Consider the following 17,902-nt stretch of genomic DNA (forward strand, 5'->3'; position numbering starts at 1 on the left):
AGGTACTAGCTACCAAAATAATTAGGGGGTTCAAGTTCGAGTTAAAAGTTTTATTTGGGGTTGGGGGAGGGAGGTGTCTGTTTGAATGGGAAAAAGGTAGCCTGCTATATAATGCAATTGGATAGGATAACTCGTTGTGACCTCAAAACCAGAACGGATTTCATGGTCATGCCGTCTTTGTGATTGGTATATTCCATAACCACAACAAACCCCAATCTGAAACCAATCCCTCCACAAAATGGTCTCATAATTTTTTTTTTTCCTTTAGATTTACCTTCTAGTTTATTTGCTGAACAGATCCAGGGCCACTTCCAGACCTTGCAATTTTACATATAATCCATTCACCCCGCTCCATACTCTAATGAGACAAATCAGGTTTAGCAACAGCAGTGCCCCATCTCCAGGATTTGAGCCTGCAACCATCTGGTTAGCCGCCCTGCTCCCTCAGCTCTGGGCCTCTCCGCTGTCCCATACAGTATTCCCCTATGTGGCATTCCTCTGTGATGAAAACAAGAACTCTGTGGTCCCTTGCCTCTGGGTTGGATGTTTTCGTCTGAGTTTCTTGGAGCTGGGCTCTCATTGTGCCATGTGCAATCTCATCATGCATAAACAGAGAGAAAAACGAAACCATGCTGGACGTGAGCATGAGATCGGCCCTGAGTCTCAGCGCCATAAATGTGTGACGACGTGTGGAAATTATCAGAGAATCAGAAAGGGGAGTTTTGCAGTGCCATAGTGTGACCCCTCACACGTAATCCCCTTAACGTATGAAATTACATCTGTGATCACACCGCAATCTAACATCACAACCTGGGGGCACCTGATTCCATTCTGGAGTGTGGCAGGAGAGTGCGCCATCCTTTCGGTGTGTTTACTCTAACGGTAACAGGTCCGTACCTTCCATCACGATCACTCACAGCTAACGGCTCACAGTGCAGCTTGTTCTGCTTACTGGAGAGTTTTGAATTTAAACACGCTCTTTGAAAGTGTTTTTGGCTGGCAATCAAAACGGAGCTGATTGAAATTTTTCAAAATCGTAGCAATCAAACTAATGGCTCTTTTCTTCTACCGAAGCTCGGTGCTCTCCCTTGTTCACAACACTGCTTTGTGACAAGAGTCCAATCCCTCCATTAATCAGAGGCAAGGACCATTGCTTGATATTTGACCATGCAACACTAAAATAACAACCAAGGTTCTTGCCATCATAACGTTGATTTGAAAGCCATATTCACACCTGCGAACACAAGCGGACTGTGAGGAGCCAGGGGAATGTGTTCACAGCAGAGGCTGCACGGATTATCTGATCTGCATATCACCCGGACGGGCTGACAGTGAACGCAGATGATTAGATTAATACAGACATACATTAAAAGCTCTCCCTGACTCCGCCGCTTAACGAGCGTCTGCGAGCAGGCGGATCTGTGTCGATGACTCTGTGTGCTGGCTCACAGGGATCAGCCCAGGACTGTGCGCTGCACAGAGGGCAGAAGTAACGCAGCGCTCTGTAAACACAGCCAAGTGGCACAGCGGCGCCACAAAAACAAGCTCATTCACCCAGGAGGCAGTGGGGCTGAGCGCCAGCCGGAGGGGCAGGTGGGCACGGAGCTGGCACCGAGGCAGACGCATCTGACCTTTAACAGGGTGCCTTGCACCTGCCTCCCAGCACGGCCAATCAGCTGACAGCGAGCGGTATCGGCTTTCTCTAAAAAAGACTGAAGACAAAATGGCAGTAAGATTTTTCAATCCCTGCCAAACCTTGGGGTGCCCCTAGCCTTCTGTTACAGTACAGAGTGCCTCACAGTCTTAGAGTGTGACCTATCAGGCAACAGGGTCGGGTTTCATCTTATTACAAAAAACAAAATAAAAAAACATAAATGTTCACAGAGAATCAAACATCAGCAATCAGGTATGACCTGTATTATATATTACTTGCCTCAATAAATGCTAAGATCACACCAAGAGGATATCAACTGGCAGTTACATAGCCAGCAGTGAATAAGCTGTAAATTTACTGAGACACTGACCTAGTTAGTTAGTGGATCAGAGCTCCCTGTCCCAGAAGTTTTTGAGGTGAGTAAATGCTATGTCACAGTGTCTGTTGAGATGGTCAGGGCTTGCTTAAGCCACCCAACAGAAACAACAGGAAACCAACAGAAAGCTGAGAGTGGGTGGAATTCCAAATCTAGCAACACCCATGATCCTCAGCTTCATCTTGTACATCTATTTCGTCAGAATCACCAATGAGAGATGAGCATCGGGTGTGCATGCGGCTCAGTGGGTAGGGCCAGGTGGGAACTCAGTGATACACTGTACCACAGCACAAAGCACTTCTCATATTATTCTAGCTGCAACATTAAGCAACATTATTGTGTAAGGAAACGTAAATATTTTTAAGTGGGGACATAATTTTTTAATGGTACATAAACAACGATGTGTTTGTAGGTATATGTAACTTTGGTGGTATACATCAGTGAAGTTGCACAGTGTCGATATAATCTAACAGACCGGATGACTTCATCAGGAACAGAACCGGCCCACTTTGCCTGCCTCAAGCCCCCCACCCCCACCCCCACCCAAAAACTCCACGGCAGGTAACCATAACAACTTTTGCTTTTATCTGATCAAAACTACTTGGTGGCAGTGATGGTTCTGGATCAAAATGAAACAGATCCTGGATCAGTGCATGAGGCGGGGAATCAAGCAGGAATCAAAACACCCACACTCTTGCTGATTGGGGAATGACTGTTCTGCCTTTCTGTGAGAGAGCATGTTCTAAGGGCCACAGCAACCATGATGTCCATTAAGCTCTGAAAAGCAAAGCAAACAGGGATAAAGCTGTCCTTGGACAGCTAATGCTCTGAACAGGCGTGCTGTGTGTCGGCTCTGAGTAGTGTTTGCGTGAGGCACTAATGGGTTTTTGCTCTGTGCACCGCCGGCCAAATGAATCACCGCTGCTCTGGAGAGACAGCACTGAATCCAGGGGAAAAGAACAAGCAAACGCTGCCTTTTACAAAAAAATATCAACCTTTATTTTCACGATTATTTTAAAAAACTGTCAATGTTTGAGTTTCCCCTTTGGGGGAGGGGCACGTGGACTAAGCGTTGTTTTGTTTCATAGAATAAACAGATGAATGAACGACTTATAAAAACTGAGATCTCTGACTTCAGGAGGGACAGGATGGGAACGCAAGAGCTACGGTAACACCTGCACAGAACGGCCACAATTACAGCGTGTCTGCGTCAAGATGAAATGTAGTGCTACAATCAAAGCACACAACATTAACAACACTGAGCCTGATTTATCTGTAAGGCCAACACGCTTACACACATGGTTCGCACAAAAAGGAATGTCGAGACTGCAAAAGCAACATTACTTCCAATCGTTGTGTTTATATGTGTCAAACGGTCAATAGGAGGCTAATATTACCTTCCATTGTATTAACACACTCGTAGTGTCTAGATAGAGCACAATACAACAGATTGAATGAATGGTAAGTGCCAGGTAGGTAAAGAGACAGGAATATTCAGGAATGGTTGACTGGATCAGACGGGAGACTGCTCTTTAAAACCAGCTTGCAAATATCCATGAGAGATGTAGTCAGGCTGGCAGCCACAGAAACTGCCAATAACATGAATACCAACAGATTCTGAAGGGTAGGACTCCAGAGATGGAACAGGCCGGTTTCTGAAATGCTACAGAACGGATTGGGCCTGGAGCTGCCAAAGGGAATAAAGATACAAAACCACACGGAAATAACAGCAGTCACTGAGAGCATGCCTGACAGCCCGGCAGCTGGGTCTGTGTTTAGGAAGCCACCCCTAAATTTAGCCTGCAAGGAGAACTGATGCATCAGCTCTGTTCTGTATTCAGAGAATATTTAAAGAGAGTTATGAGTCAGCATATGCTGTGTCTACATCCGTATCAAAATAGCACAGGTATCTACACCGTATAATTGATCCAATTTTGAGAGCGTTGCGATGGTCACAGAGCAAAGCGAGTTCTTGGCTTGAATGTCAGGGGCTTTGACAACCTGCCTTCCTCAGATAGACAGCTCTATGCCCTTTTCTTTGAAGCAAAGCTAAGATATCTGGGAGGAAAAAGGGTGAATTTACGGACAATTCAGCAGTTGGCAATGGTTCTTCCAAATGGAGCCCGGTTCATTCAGAGTTCTAATTTGGAGGCTTTAAATTCTCAGGAAATTGAGTCTCTGGAAGTGTGTTACACACCTTCTTCCCTCCCCTCCCCTAATGACTCCTCCCCTTATCTTATCCTTATCCCCCATCCCACCTGCCATCCTTCCGCCCACAGTCACCTCTACCACCCCCACCCCCTCCCCCTAACACACCCCCCCCAACACACCCCCACAGCTTCCCATCTCCCCCTGCCCTAACGCCTGCTTTCTCTCAGCGCGACACAGAGGCAGTCGATGAAAACAGGGCACTTTCGCTTCGGCTCGGCGGAATATTCCCGTGGCGCCACAGCGGGTCAATGTTTAGGGGCCGAAAGCGGGCACCCAAATGGTCAGCCACTCACCTCCCCTCTACACTTCATGCTACGGAATACCATCAGGAATTCCTCCCACTTCCGGGGAAACAGACTGGGGGACATCTTCATTCACACGGGTTTTACTGCCTCGGTACGTGTGCACAGATTACAGCTCTACCAGCTCTTTTATTATTACATTTTACACAGAGTTATAATATAACCATAAACACTGGGTCATGCTTTTCATAAGCCAAGCAGCTGCATTAAAATAATAAAAGCACAGAGACGCATCAGATCCCCTGTATCCCTGTCAAACCACTGACCCCACGACTCCTGTAAAGAGCAGTGGGGGGGTGAAGCTTAGGGGGATTTTCAGAGGGACACAGCAGCAGAAGCAGTCTGTTACCTCCATTAACACTATGCCCATTCCTTCCCCACAAATAAACTCACAGATAATCAATCACTCTTAGAATTCAATGACTTTCACTGTCATTTTCTCTAAACTGTACATTCCTCCGTCACCCTCACCACCTCTTTCCTTGTGCGGTAAGGTTAGGGCCATTACCTGTGCTCATAATTGCACCTGTCCTCGGTCAGTCAAGATACATAAAGAGTAAGTATTTCTACTCGGAAAGCAAAATCAACGACCAGGTGTAACAAACCAGAAGCATACGTAAAAATCATAATTCCATGGATATGCTACCAGGAAAAACACTATAGTGAGAGACCTGACTAGAGAGAACCATTTTCACATCAAATATAATTAAATTCTATGCAAAAAAAGATTGTTTTGCAATGAGGGTGAAAAAGTCACAAGCCACCATCAGAAAAATGCAGCGTACTGCAATCCTGTACTATTTTAAGACGTTTTTTAAAATGTATTTTAATCAATGAGTTGATATTATGATTTTTTCCTAAATCAAATGTGCATAGCAAATACGATAAACAGCAATAATTGTTTATGAAAACAAATTGGCTGGAAATTATTTCTCTGACTTTTAAAAGCATGAGGAGGTTCTGCCAATTAAGATATTTGAAAGCCAGGTGCTTAATCTGTGTGTCTTCACCTTTAGACTGAAACTGCACCCTGAAGAAAGGGGTTCACATTTCATGACAGGGGCAACAGCTTCACTATCTTACTCTCAAACTGCTGCACACTGCTGGTCAGCTGAGAGCACTGCTCAGTCGGGATTGGGTAAAGCTTTCCAGCAGGACTGTTTCCGCCTCATCAGCGATTACGCAGGAAGTACACCAAAATGACAGTGGAAGTGATACTGATGAAAGCATTCTGTCAATTAGCCAGCTGGCTATCTAAGCGCAAAAACGACAGAATCAATGCCATTCGGTGACATTTGAGAAGCATTTCTTTACCGAGTAATGCAATTAAATCTTGACAATGAAAACAACGTCACCCAAGAGATCTCCCTTTTCCTAACAGGTTCTGTTCTAACACACCTTGCAATATCTCTGTTCCCCAAACACATTTTTTTCAAAGCAAGAACTGCACTATAACAGAGAAGGCTCATTAGCTTTGCAATGGTATCTTCAATTGGAAAACTAGGCTGTACTATAGGAATATGAAATGAGGACTTTGAAATGAAATTGAATTAAGTTAAAAGAGGAACTGTTGAATATGCAAACAAACTTTCAGTCCTTTCAGCCTATTAGTATCTATACAAATGAGCTAGCCAGGCAGGTTAGTTTGCAAACATTTGCACTACCACTGCATAAATCAGCTAAAACATAAAAAATCTGGCAAGCTTTTTTACGTGTTGAGTCGAGGCAAACTCAGCCAAGTTTGCTGATTTCTAGGTTTATAACTACAGACCTTTTCTTACACTGCACACCAAGCTAAACAACTAGCTATTGCTGCTCAGTGTAAGAAGCAGCTGCAAAAAGAGAAAGAGAACTCCCCAAAACTGTGGAATGGGTGGAGTAAGGGGTTGGAGATGGGAGCATGGCTTAGTGGCAGGCCATATTCACATTCAGAATGAGACCTCTGTACTTCCTGTCCACTGGAATGGTCAATGCACTTAGCACTGAGAGCTCCAGTACAGGCTTCCCAAGGTGAATCTGCAGACAGGTCCAGCATGTCAGCATGGACACAGGTATGCCCAGCATGACTTAGTGAGCTTTTATTTTATTTTACTTTATTTTTCCAAAGCCTGGCACTGCAAGCCTGGTCCGGGCTGGCTGCTCCATTCTCTCGCCAGGTTGCCATTGTCTATTAATAATCCCCTCTCACATGCTGCAGAGAGAGCAGGGGGAGTCAGTCAGCCAGGACAGTGTCAAGTCTCTCTGGGACAGGCAACCCTGTACCAATCTAGCACAATCACCTCTCTTAGCCTAGCATAGGCAAAGTCACCTCTCTCAGACAAACCTGTCTAATCAAGCTCAGAGTCACCTACCTGAGCCTTATATGGACTGTGTCAGGCTAGCACAGAGTCAACTGTTTAGTCTAGCAGACTGGACTGTGTCAGGCTAGCACAGACTTGATTTATTTAGTCTAGCTGGATTGTGTCAGGCTAGCAGTGAGAAGTTTTAATCTAGCAAGGGGGATGTTGGAACCATATAACCTGCATTAGACATTGGAATGTGCACTGCACACCTGCCCATGTCAGGACAGTGGTTTATGCTAAGACTGGAAGACACTTTAAGGGAATTTGCCTCAGGGTAAAGTCACGCCTAATTTACTGATCTGAAAAAAGTGAATGCAATTTGAAGTTTGTATGTGAAAAACTGACAGCGACATTATCACACTAGGCTTGAGTTAAAACACTCAAAGTAAGATGACTGCAGAGGATTAAAAATGAAGAGAATAAAACTGTGATTTTTGTGCATCAAAAATATGCGTAGCATGAAAGCATTCAGGTTCGGTTGAAGGTAAATCTCTGAAAAAGGGCACCAAGCAGGGTCTCCAAAAATGACATTTTTGCTTTTAGTTGCTGATGAATGAGTTTATCACACTGGAACCTGGCACACAGTGGGACTGTATTCTGCTCCAGACCTGCAGGTACTCCAGAGAGATGAAGGCAAAAGGCAAGAGAATTGAGCTTAATCAACAGCTTACAATGTCAAACCAGCTGAATTCTGGTCTGGCTGCTGCAGCAAGTACTTATCACAAATGAACCTGAATTTTCTTGCAAATGAAAGCAAACTCAATTGCATCTTCCTAGACTTAAATGCAGCAAACCTGGATTGGATAAAAAAACAGCACATTGACAGTGGGACGTGAGAGGTTCCCAGCATAGCTGTGTCTAGCACAGTTTCTGTGACAGTCTAGCACAGAGCAGAGTGTCAGTTTATTACAGAGCTACTGCCGCGGTCCTCAGAGGCCTGTCTTATTCCAGCTGGAAAAGCTAACGGCCAAAAAAATCCTTTTCCAGTCTGCCAATACATCTTCCATCCAAATATTTGATTAATAACTTATATTTTCTATCAGATGTGTTTATCCCAGTTAGGAGACAGTCAAGGAATCCAGTACCTGGTGGGTTACAATTAAATTTAGTTTTAACCCTTTGTGTATTAAACATGAACCTGAATGCTGAATATTAAACATGAATCTGAATGCTGAATGCTACAAAAACATTTTTTTTTTACAAATCATTAAAAATGTACCACCCACAGAAATGCCTGAAGCCTGAAGCACCTCAGGGATTTAAGTACATGGTGGCCCACCCATCAGAGTGATTAATAACTCAAAAAGCTAACAGTGCACAAAGATAATACACAGTTCTCTGCTTAGGCCCTGTTGATTTTCTTTCTTCCTTCATAGCAACACAGTCTGCATAGGGTTAATATGATGAGTAATATAAAATTACAGCTCAAATACCTGTCTGTTCCCTGTCCCAATTACAAAGTGCTCACAGGACCCACAAGGGAGATCTTAAGACATTTTATTTTAATTTTATTTTATTTTATTTTTATTACCTCAGCCGTTCCAGTTGCAACTCAATAGTGTCACCTCTCTGGTTTTACTACCTGTAATTCCATCTCTGTGCAAGCACGCCAGTAAAAGTTTATTGCACCTTTTAAATTACTGGCTCCTCTACAAGTTAGGGTTGTTCCAGTCATAAATACATTAAAGAAGAGGAGCAAAAGTCATAACGCAGCATTGTAAAATTAACAGGAGAGGCTTTGGGTGCAGGCAGTTGGGGGTGGGGGGGGGGGGGGGGGGGGTGCACTAAATTAAGATGCGCAGGTCACCAGGTTACCATGTCAACTGACAGGCCATGTCTCTGCAGCAGCAGCCTGAGACCCACAAAGGCCACTTCTTTGATTGTCCACACAGAGCCAATGACAGAATTAGCATCAATGTTCCGAAATCTTACCCCGTTTCCAAAATGAACAGGGCATTGCTTATTTCAAAGCCAAGTAATCAAGTAGTTTTCACGTCAGTGCAATTTCACGTGCAGCAGTTAGCATTATTCTTAACTAAGAAGCACTGTTCAGTCCTTTTCACCAGTAAACTCAGGTGTGCATTGACTGAAAGGTATCTTCACTGTGCAGGAGGCAAACAATAATGCGCTGTAACTCCTGCAGTCTGCAGACTGGGCTCAGCGCATCCAGCGCCTCCTGCAACCTGTGAGCAGGGACGCGTTCAGTCTGCTGTTCCAGACGGCAAGAACGCTCTCGGCTAAATCTCCAAACAGATGAGTGTCTGACCACAGAGAGAGGAAGCAGCAGGGAAGACAAAAGACGACTCCTACACCTCCTGCAAAAGCTTGTAAAGTTTGTGCCCAGGAGAAGGTTATTACAAGTTCATTATAAGTACATTAAGAACTGTCCAATATTATGCAGAAATGTATTGAAATAAAGACAATTATTTCAATTTCTTTGTATAACTTTGCATTTATTACAGGAACCATGTTTCTGCGGAGGTTCTTTTGCAATGTTATTCAAATAATGGTAGGAGATGGGAGATAGTGGATAAAAAACAACAAATGCAAAAAACAGAGGCAGAGATAGCTGAAACACATAAATAAAACCAAACATTTGGAAAATGTCACTTTCCTTCCTTAAAAAATTGAAAAGCAGAGGCCTGATGCCTCCAGCGTCTCAGGTTGCCACCGAATGTCCTCCTCTTAAAGCTTACGTAGTTATTTGAATAATAAATTATTGATCTTCCTGTCCTTTTTCTCTCCTCTTGCAGACACGGGATCCTTGTTTATGGGGGGGGGGGGGGGGGGGTGTTCCCACAGGACCGCCTCTCCTCTGGTCAGCCTGCGGGCAGCTGCACTCATGTCATGCATCATGCTTCCACAGCTCTGAGACAGATATGAGTGTGCGTGCACCGGGGGGGGATACGGGGGGGGGGGGGGGGTCTCAGTTGACAAGCTAATGGCTTTCTAACTTGGGCGGACAGGAAATGGCTCAAAACATCTGGGGAGGGTTTGCAATCCCAGCCAGAAAACAAGATCACTTTGAACTTCACCTCCAGAAGCTGTCACCTGTCCTAAACCCTGACTCTAAAGCAGTATTGCAAAGCATTGTGGGTACTTAAACAGTATGTCCGGGAGAGGCTTGAAAGATCACAATGATACAGTAATCAGCTACTTCACTCAGAACTGCTGCTTTATTCAGAACTATTGTTTGGAACATTGCAGCTTATCAAACACAACTTATTCCGCTTGGCAAATAAATACCTGCTGTGTGTTCGCCTGCGTGCCTGTCACCTGGGTGCATCACCAGCTCTACACATGCCCATGCGCGTGAGGCCGACGCTGTCCAAGGTCCTGAGGGTTTCCTGCATTTTGGGAAACAGCAGGATCCTCTGAAAGTGTCTAAAGAGTGGGACCGGCCCCCATACCATCTCAGCCACTGGCACAAGATAGCCAGCCATGACGCTCATTTGGTAGTTATCCCATAGCTAGCTGACTAATAAAATCATCGCAATGAACATCAGATGGTAAATTTAAACATGGTATGTTGACAGTAGCGATGTAATTTTAAGATGCATAGATTGCCTACCCTACTCTGGCAAGCTAGCTATGAGTTATACAACAAAATGATACCTTGCTGTCACACACAGGAGCTTTTTTTTAAGTTGAATTAACTTGTTCATGAATTCAAAGTTTACTAAAAGGTGAAATATTTGCATCCTTTGAAAGGCCTTGGGATTCTCCAAAGAAATTATAGAAAATTTACAATAATTATATTCTACTGTGTTCCAAAGGGTTAACTAAGCAAACTAACTGAAAAAAACAATCATAAACCAGCCAGCTTCACTTGCCATTTCAACATAAACATTATTCAGAAATCTTAACATTATTCATTTGACTGAAATTGTTGATTATGCAAATATGGCTTCAAAAGTAGCCTGCAATACTTTGATGTGGATAGCTTTTCACTATACTATGTTCCTCTTGGTGGAACTTTTTTAGTGAAACTTCAAGCCAACTAGCTCACCATTTAAGCAATTACAGAACAAAACTAACCGTGTTTATTTTGTGGATTAAGTGCCTAAGACTCCATATTCCTCTGTATCTTCTGGAGAATCATTTCTCCAGCCGTTCAGTTAATCAATATTTAGTTTAAAGCCTCTTTAGCAAAAGATGGCTCAAATTGTTATACCAGCCTTAATATTATTGCCATCCTCCTGGTATACGTACAGTATGAACCCTCATTTTAATTTCAGCATGGTCACCAAGCGATGGAGGCTGTGTCTGCCCTCCACTTTGACACCTGCATTTCCATAGCAACCCCCTGTGAAGCTTGACCTCCAGTGTCCACTAACAGCATCAGGTGACACTCGTTCCCCACTGTGACAGTTCAGTGTTGGGCACGACCTGGCCTTCAAACTGTTCATCTGAGAAATGGAACATCCTCGGATCTGTTTCAATGGCTCAGACTTCCTGTTCCCAGAGAACTTCCTGTTCCCATCGCTGGTGTCACGCTACAGCACAGGTGTAGGTCTTATCTCGGGATCCGACAGTGACCGATCCGTCCTGAGGCTGGCGGGACGAGGAGGCTGGGGGCGGCAGTTACCCCGATTTATCTGCCAAAAGACGGAACACCCTCACGTTCCTCACCGAAAAGGGCACATTACAAACCAGGACGCTCTGGCCCTTCACTTGGTCTAAGGAATTAAATGACTTTCGCTTTACAGAAACTACAGCTATGACCGCACACCACGGACCACCTCCAGCCGTCACAGGCAGACTCCCCTCACATGGCATTAGCCAGAGGGAGACAGAGGCTGCTGTTCCTGCTGCCAGCGCTACCTACTGCTTCTCATTCCTGCCACAGCTCGTACAGAGTGTCCTCAGTCCCCCGGCATGTCACCAGCCCCGACAAAGAGCCAGTGTCTCTCGCTGGTCTAAGACTCCTTTATTCCGCTCTGAGTCACCACAGAGAGTCACGACCAGAGTCAGAGCAACATACCACGCCACTGTTTTCCAATGTATCTGTATCATTTCATCACACAGAATAATGGTACCACTCTGTGCCACTGCACAGTCTTACTTCATCACACAATCTGAGCAGCCTTATACACTAGTGTGTTTATTATTACATTACATAGAGCTAAGAAGGCTGTTACTGTATACTTCAGTCTGTACATACCTGTTACACCACAGAATCACAGTAACCATATACACCAGTGTATATATCCCTGTTGCATCACAGAATCTCAGTAATCGTATACACCCATGTATATATTCCTATTACATCACAGAATCAGAGTAACCTTACACACCAGTGTGTATACTCCTGTTACATCAGAGACCCAGACCAACCTCATGCATCACTGCACTCTGATTACACTGCACAGAGTTGGAGTAATGTTCCTGTACACGCTGGTGCGTGCATTTCTGTTACATCACACACTCACGCCATACACCAGTGTATACAGCATGTTCTTATTTCTGAGATTCATACTGGACTTGTCACCCTGGGAGGTGATTCAATCTATGACAAAGTGTTTAGCCATAGGCACACGTAAGAAAAAGAAAGAGGAATTTAATTTTAAGACTTTTTTTGGCAGTTACACAACTGGTCTTTTCAGATTGAGGAAAACTAAAATGGTTGTGTAAGCTCTAAAAAGTCATGCTGTCTTCATGCTTTGATCTAGATTGAACTGGACTGACACACAAACCTGCAGCATGTTTAATTTGAATAGCCATATTGGACCGCTTTCTTTGTGAGTAATAATGCAAAATGTGGTCATCATGATGATACAGGTGCAATGGTGAATCGAAAACTCACCTTTACATAGGCATGACTCACGCTTAATTATGATTTATGAGGGAGAGAGAACGTGTATGTTTCATGCTCTGATGATGAGCCAGGAATCTGTCCAGCCCCTTCATCTGTTGGAGAGGGCACTCGAAATCCCAAATGGCCTTTTCTGATAGATAAACAACCCATAGCAGAAATACTTTCCAACGTGCTGAAAAGTTGGGACATTATTGGAGGTCCTCAATATTTATAATGACTGGGTTTACTCCAGGGTTAGCTGTGCTCTTGGTACCCAGGACGGCCAGCTTTAGCTGAAAAATAAAAATATCGATCTGACTCCCTTCTATACCGTGCAGTTGCCCTTGAATACCCCGGCTCATTAACTATGAGCACAAAGTTATAAAGACAATGCTGTGAGATCTTAGCCATGCAAAAAATCGAATACTGGACAACACAAACATCTCATTTACTTTTGGCTTCCAACTGATTTCTGTTAAGAGAGGACAGAAAAAAACAGCAACAATAGAGATATCCATACATAGAGCAGTATATGATCTAACTACGTTCTGTAGTCCTGTAGAGCCCCTTTGAAATCGGTAAAGATTTTACTCCTGACAGATCAGCCTTTGGGCTTTCACCTCATCCCTTTACAAATAAGGAATACCCAAACACTGCAAATCAAAGGCCATGTATTGGTCACTATACAACAAATGGGTTCACTTCAGTTGCAGGGCTATCTAATTAGTCTATATGATATAAACAGCCATTATTAAAACGTAATTAACAAGTCAATACGCGACATTGTTTTAAATGTCTGTGCTTTTAACATCTTTCATTGCACGCCCACGGATAGGCTATATATACATGCAGCTTTAATTCCAGATTATGTTTACACCTGTAAGTAGTTATATTGACCTGTTCCCGTGACGATCGATGTCGTCTTTCGAATTTCTAACTAACAGTAACACTTTCAATGAACTCTCCTATACGAAGTCCGGCGATGGCAGTAAAAGTGCGCGGGCTCCCCCTACCGTTCCATTCGAAAAACACGGACTCATCCATGGTACATGGAATAATCTCCTCACGTTGAGTTTTACCCACAAACTCACAGACAGCTTTATACAGGAATAATACACAGCATAACAACCGTAATCAATTAAACAAATCGAATTGCAAATTCGAATACCAAATAACTTTAACGTGTCTTGTTACATAATTATTGGGACGATACTCGCATGTAGACAGCTACTCTACTAACCTTAATATATAGTGTGCAAACGCTTTCTGAAAACGTAACTGCACTTTGCACACAAAGTCCATGGGATACGTACTCGCATTGATTGTTTGGGCTTATGATGCAGTGTTATATAGTACACTTCAACGAATAAAAAAGCGATTTGCCATGTAGGTAAAATGTGCTAGAACGGTGCTGCTGAGTTACAGATGCCGTTTACAGAATGACATGACGTGAATATATAAACTTACTACAGTACGGTACTATCCTCGTAAAACGCTGCAGCAGAACTTTGTAATAATATGAGATGTAATATTTTGACAGAACAGTTGTACATATAAATCCTCTACGGAGCAATTTCAGAGTGCATAGGCGCTATTAAAAATCAACGTGAATTCCGTGCTGAGGGTACTCTGTACGTGCTTTGATTTTTTGCTGACTTATTGATCACGGCGCATGCACGCAACGGGCCGTTTGATTTTCCAGACGGCGAGTGTTTATTTCTCCCCGGTCGGTGCTGGTAATTCGGTGCCTCCGAGGTCCTCGCTTCAGCTCTCCCGATCGGACAGCATTCGTGCTGTCAGCGATTCAAGCGCACAGCGCCCGACTTGTGCCGCGCACAACGCGCGTCGCAGCATCACGTCCCCTGCCTCGCGTGCGTGTACCGAGTGAACAGACTAATAACCGTGAAAACTAACAGGGGGGGCAAACGCACGCCGCCGTGTCAACTCAAATATAAAATAGCTGAATAAAAACGACTATCCTATCCACGAATTAATTATTAAATTGGAATTTAAGCAATATGCTCAAATGCTTAGTTTTGTATTGTAACTTAATTTAGATCTATAGTCTTTAGAAACTAAGGGCTCAGTAGTAACACTAGCGCCCATGGACAATTCGGTCTTGTCGTGGTCAACAGAAACGAACAGTGCGTGGACAGAACACAGATTCCGACTTCTCCCTCCTGCTACCCTTTCCCCAGCTCTCTGCTGTCTGTACAAGCGGCGCTTTTTTTCCATACGACTCTCGCGAAAACAAACGTATGTTTTTGTTTTTTTTTTTAACATGTAACCTTCATTTCACAGCTGTTTTATTAACTTGATATGAAATTTCATTCGAGGAAAGGTTCCGCGACGTAAACCGCTGGGACTGAAATAGAGACTGCCGAGTCGAGCACTCGAGTCGACCCAGGTGGTGAATGCACTTTCAGATACACCAGCGCATTCACATAACTGGCCGACAGACATACAGCGATTTATGCATCCAAAATACAAACGGACAACCCGTCACCCCAAAGCCACAATGTTGCTTTTCAAATAATACGACGTCGCTCGCCGTAATTGTCATTACTGCATAACCTCCAACGTTGAGCCCATATGTGCACACAAATAAATACGTAGAAATAAACCCACTTATTCGCTGATTCGCTCAAAAACTTAGCATCCCATTAAAACAATATGACAAAACAGCTGATGAAAACAGGGGCTTACCTTAAATGTATTCTTCTATATGGCTGGGATCCGAAGTCCCTGGTGATTTAGATGGTTAGCGAAAAACTTCGGCTTGTGCGTCTGTGCCCAGTGGTCATGCTGGTAGCCCAATCTTTGATGCGGGATTGCGGATGATTCGGCAGTCCTTCTCATGCTCGAGAGACACAAATCCTTTTTTTTCCGTGGGGTCAGGTTATAACCATCAATGCACACAGAAAGAAATCGTGAGAGCGCGAGGGGATTCGTGGGTAAGAATAAATATCCGATGTGATTGAACGCGATGTGGAGCGGGCGGGACGGGGAGAACGCTGCGCCGCGGAGGAGAAACGGCTCAGGTGGTAAGTGTAGGACGGAGCTCGCCGAAGGTAGGTCTGTGGCAGAGTCGCCGAAGAGAACGCGCAAATGGGAGAGACTAGGGGGAGGTGCTGAGATCACAGTTTTGTGTTATAAGAGGATGGTTGTGCTAGTCAGTGAGGGGGAGGTACTGGGACACAAAAGTGAATGGGGTAGAAAACGTGTGTGTGTGTGTGTGTGTGTCTTTTTTTTTGGGGGGGGGGGGGGGGGGGTGCGGGTTGTGGACTGGTCATAAGTTTATTTTGGAATAAAAACATTCTGCGTCCGTAACCCTAAGGGTAAAGCGACGAAATGCGAGACGCTATGCAAATAAACAGAGCGCGTGGGGAGAAGGTTGTATAAAATGAAACTCGGGTTGTTTGTGATAAACTAATATCCTGAACCAAAACGGATACCGATCTCTACAAGGAAAGCACGTTTCCCCTGCAGGCGCCCCGCGCGTCAACGCGCTAAAATCAAACGGCGCTTATCCGTTCCGTAAAAAAGAGTAGCCTTCTCAATGTCGACTGTCAGCGCCAAGAAAGCATTTGCTGAAGTAGATTAGAATATTTCCAGCAGTTTGTATTTGGATAAATAATGACTAATGTCCGTTTAATTTCAGCATATGTACCATTATGACCACAGATTACTCATCATTGACCATCATTAAATATCTTTAATTTATGTATATTATCTGTTTATCCATGTTTTTATTCTGGAATTAAAGATTTATTTTTAATTACACTAACAGCTGCATGTTCCCTTTAAGCATTTAAATGCTTTTGTGCTGTAGGGTTTCAGATGACGTTTTATGGCCCCAAGTTCTTACAATTTAAGAATTAATTTTGTATTTGTAGTCTTATATGTGATGTTGTTAAATTTCCATTTAACATGAGTTATAAGGACATGAGTGTTTCTACAAGTGTTATGGTCCATTATTTCTGCCCACTTTAAGTTGACTGACCTCTCAGTGAACCATCCTACTTTTCTCCTCAGTAGACAGAGCTCTGTACTCAATTTACTGAACCAGGATCATCTCACCCAACCTAAAACCTAACCCCAACCATGCATGAAAGAGATGGGTACTGATCCAGGATCTTAGCTTACGGGCAAAATCAATCTACAGCAAGAGCTTTGGGGAAATAGTACTGTCCAGGGTGCTGACCGTATGTTTCAGTGCCATGATACCCTTTTTATTTATGCTTTACACTGGTCATGCCTCTGTAAAATGATTGATAGAGAAGTGGTATCAACTGTTTCTAATCAGTAATTTCGGGCAGGGAGGAGCTCAGTAAAGGCTCTACATAGGGAGCAGCAGGAGCATGCAACAGGTAAAGCACACTACAGGTAAACCACACCACAGGACATGACAGGTAAAGCACACTACAGGTAGAGCTGTGAGTCAGAGACACAACACTGTGACACAGCACCTGTGTTATGCAAATTTTTGATTGAATTATATATACATTGCACATACTATCAATCAAATTGTAATACACATATCCTTTAATATTAGATTATGTTGATAAATGAAGCATTAGCATGCATTTAGAGACACAAAAAACGAATAATCAGAACAACAATTTAAAATATTTTTAAACTGAGCTGTAAATTCCTGGCAAAACATTTGTTTTTTCATCCAAGATTAGAAAAGATATTCAGGACCCATGTGAATAGAAGCCAGATAGTGAGGCAGAGATGCTGGGAAAAGAACAGACTGGTGTTTTAAAGAGGAGCTCCTTTAGGACGCCACGCAGGATAATAAGAGACAGGAGATTTAATGATAGATATTACATTCAACGGCAAATCTATTACCACACTAGGGAGCTAAAGTTATGTAATTATGGGGTGCTGGAACAGTGTGCTGGCACTGTTTAATATTTACATTAGGAGAAATGAACAAAGGTAATGGTATTATTTATTTGCAGGCTGTTGCATAAATGTATATGTGCATTTGATTATAAAATGAGAAAAAAACCTACCATCTGTGGCTGCTCCCATTTCAGCAATATAAATTAAGTCTAAAGGAGTCTAAATTAAGTCTAAAGGAAGCGGTGGATTGGAACCATTAAAAGCAGCTCCTGCATCAAATAGACTCATTGGTAACCTTGACAACACACCAAGCAATACCTTACAGTATACCTGGAAGGACAGATGTGTGGGGGCATTCTTAGCCACTGA

General features: G+C 43.5%; 1 protein-coding gene across 1 annotated transcript in view; it reads right to left on the reverse strand.

Annotated features, from left to right (window-relative positions):
- Nucleotides 1-15,869, reverse strand: part of LOC118776928 (BMP/retinoic acid-inducible neural-specific protein 1) — an 85,154-nt gene extending 69,285 nt beyond the window's left edge. The window contains exon 1 of the mRNA XM_036527577.1: nucleotides 15,389-15,869. The gene's annotated coding sequence lies outside the window, so the exon portion shown is untranslated. The remainder of the gene's footprint in view (nucleotides 1-15,388) is intronic.
- Nucleotides 15,870-17,902: the final 2,033 nt, after the last annotated feature.

Source organism: Megalops cyprinoides, chromosome 4 (assembly GCF_013368585.1).
Source record: "Megalops cyprinoides isolate fMegCyp1 chromosome 4, fMegCyp1.pri, whole genome shotgun sequence".
Lineage (NCBI taxonomy): Eukaryota > Metazoa > Chordata > Actinopteri > Elopiformes > Megalopidae > Megalops > Megalops cyprinoides.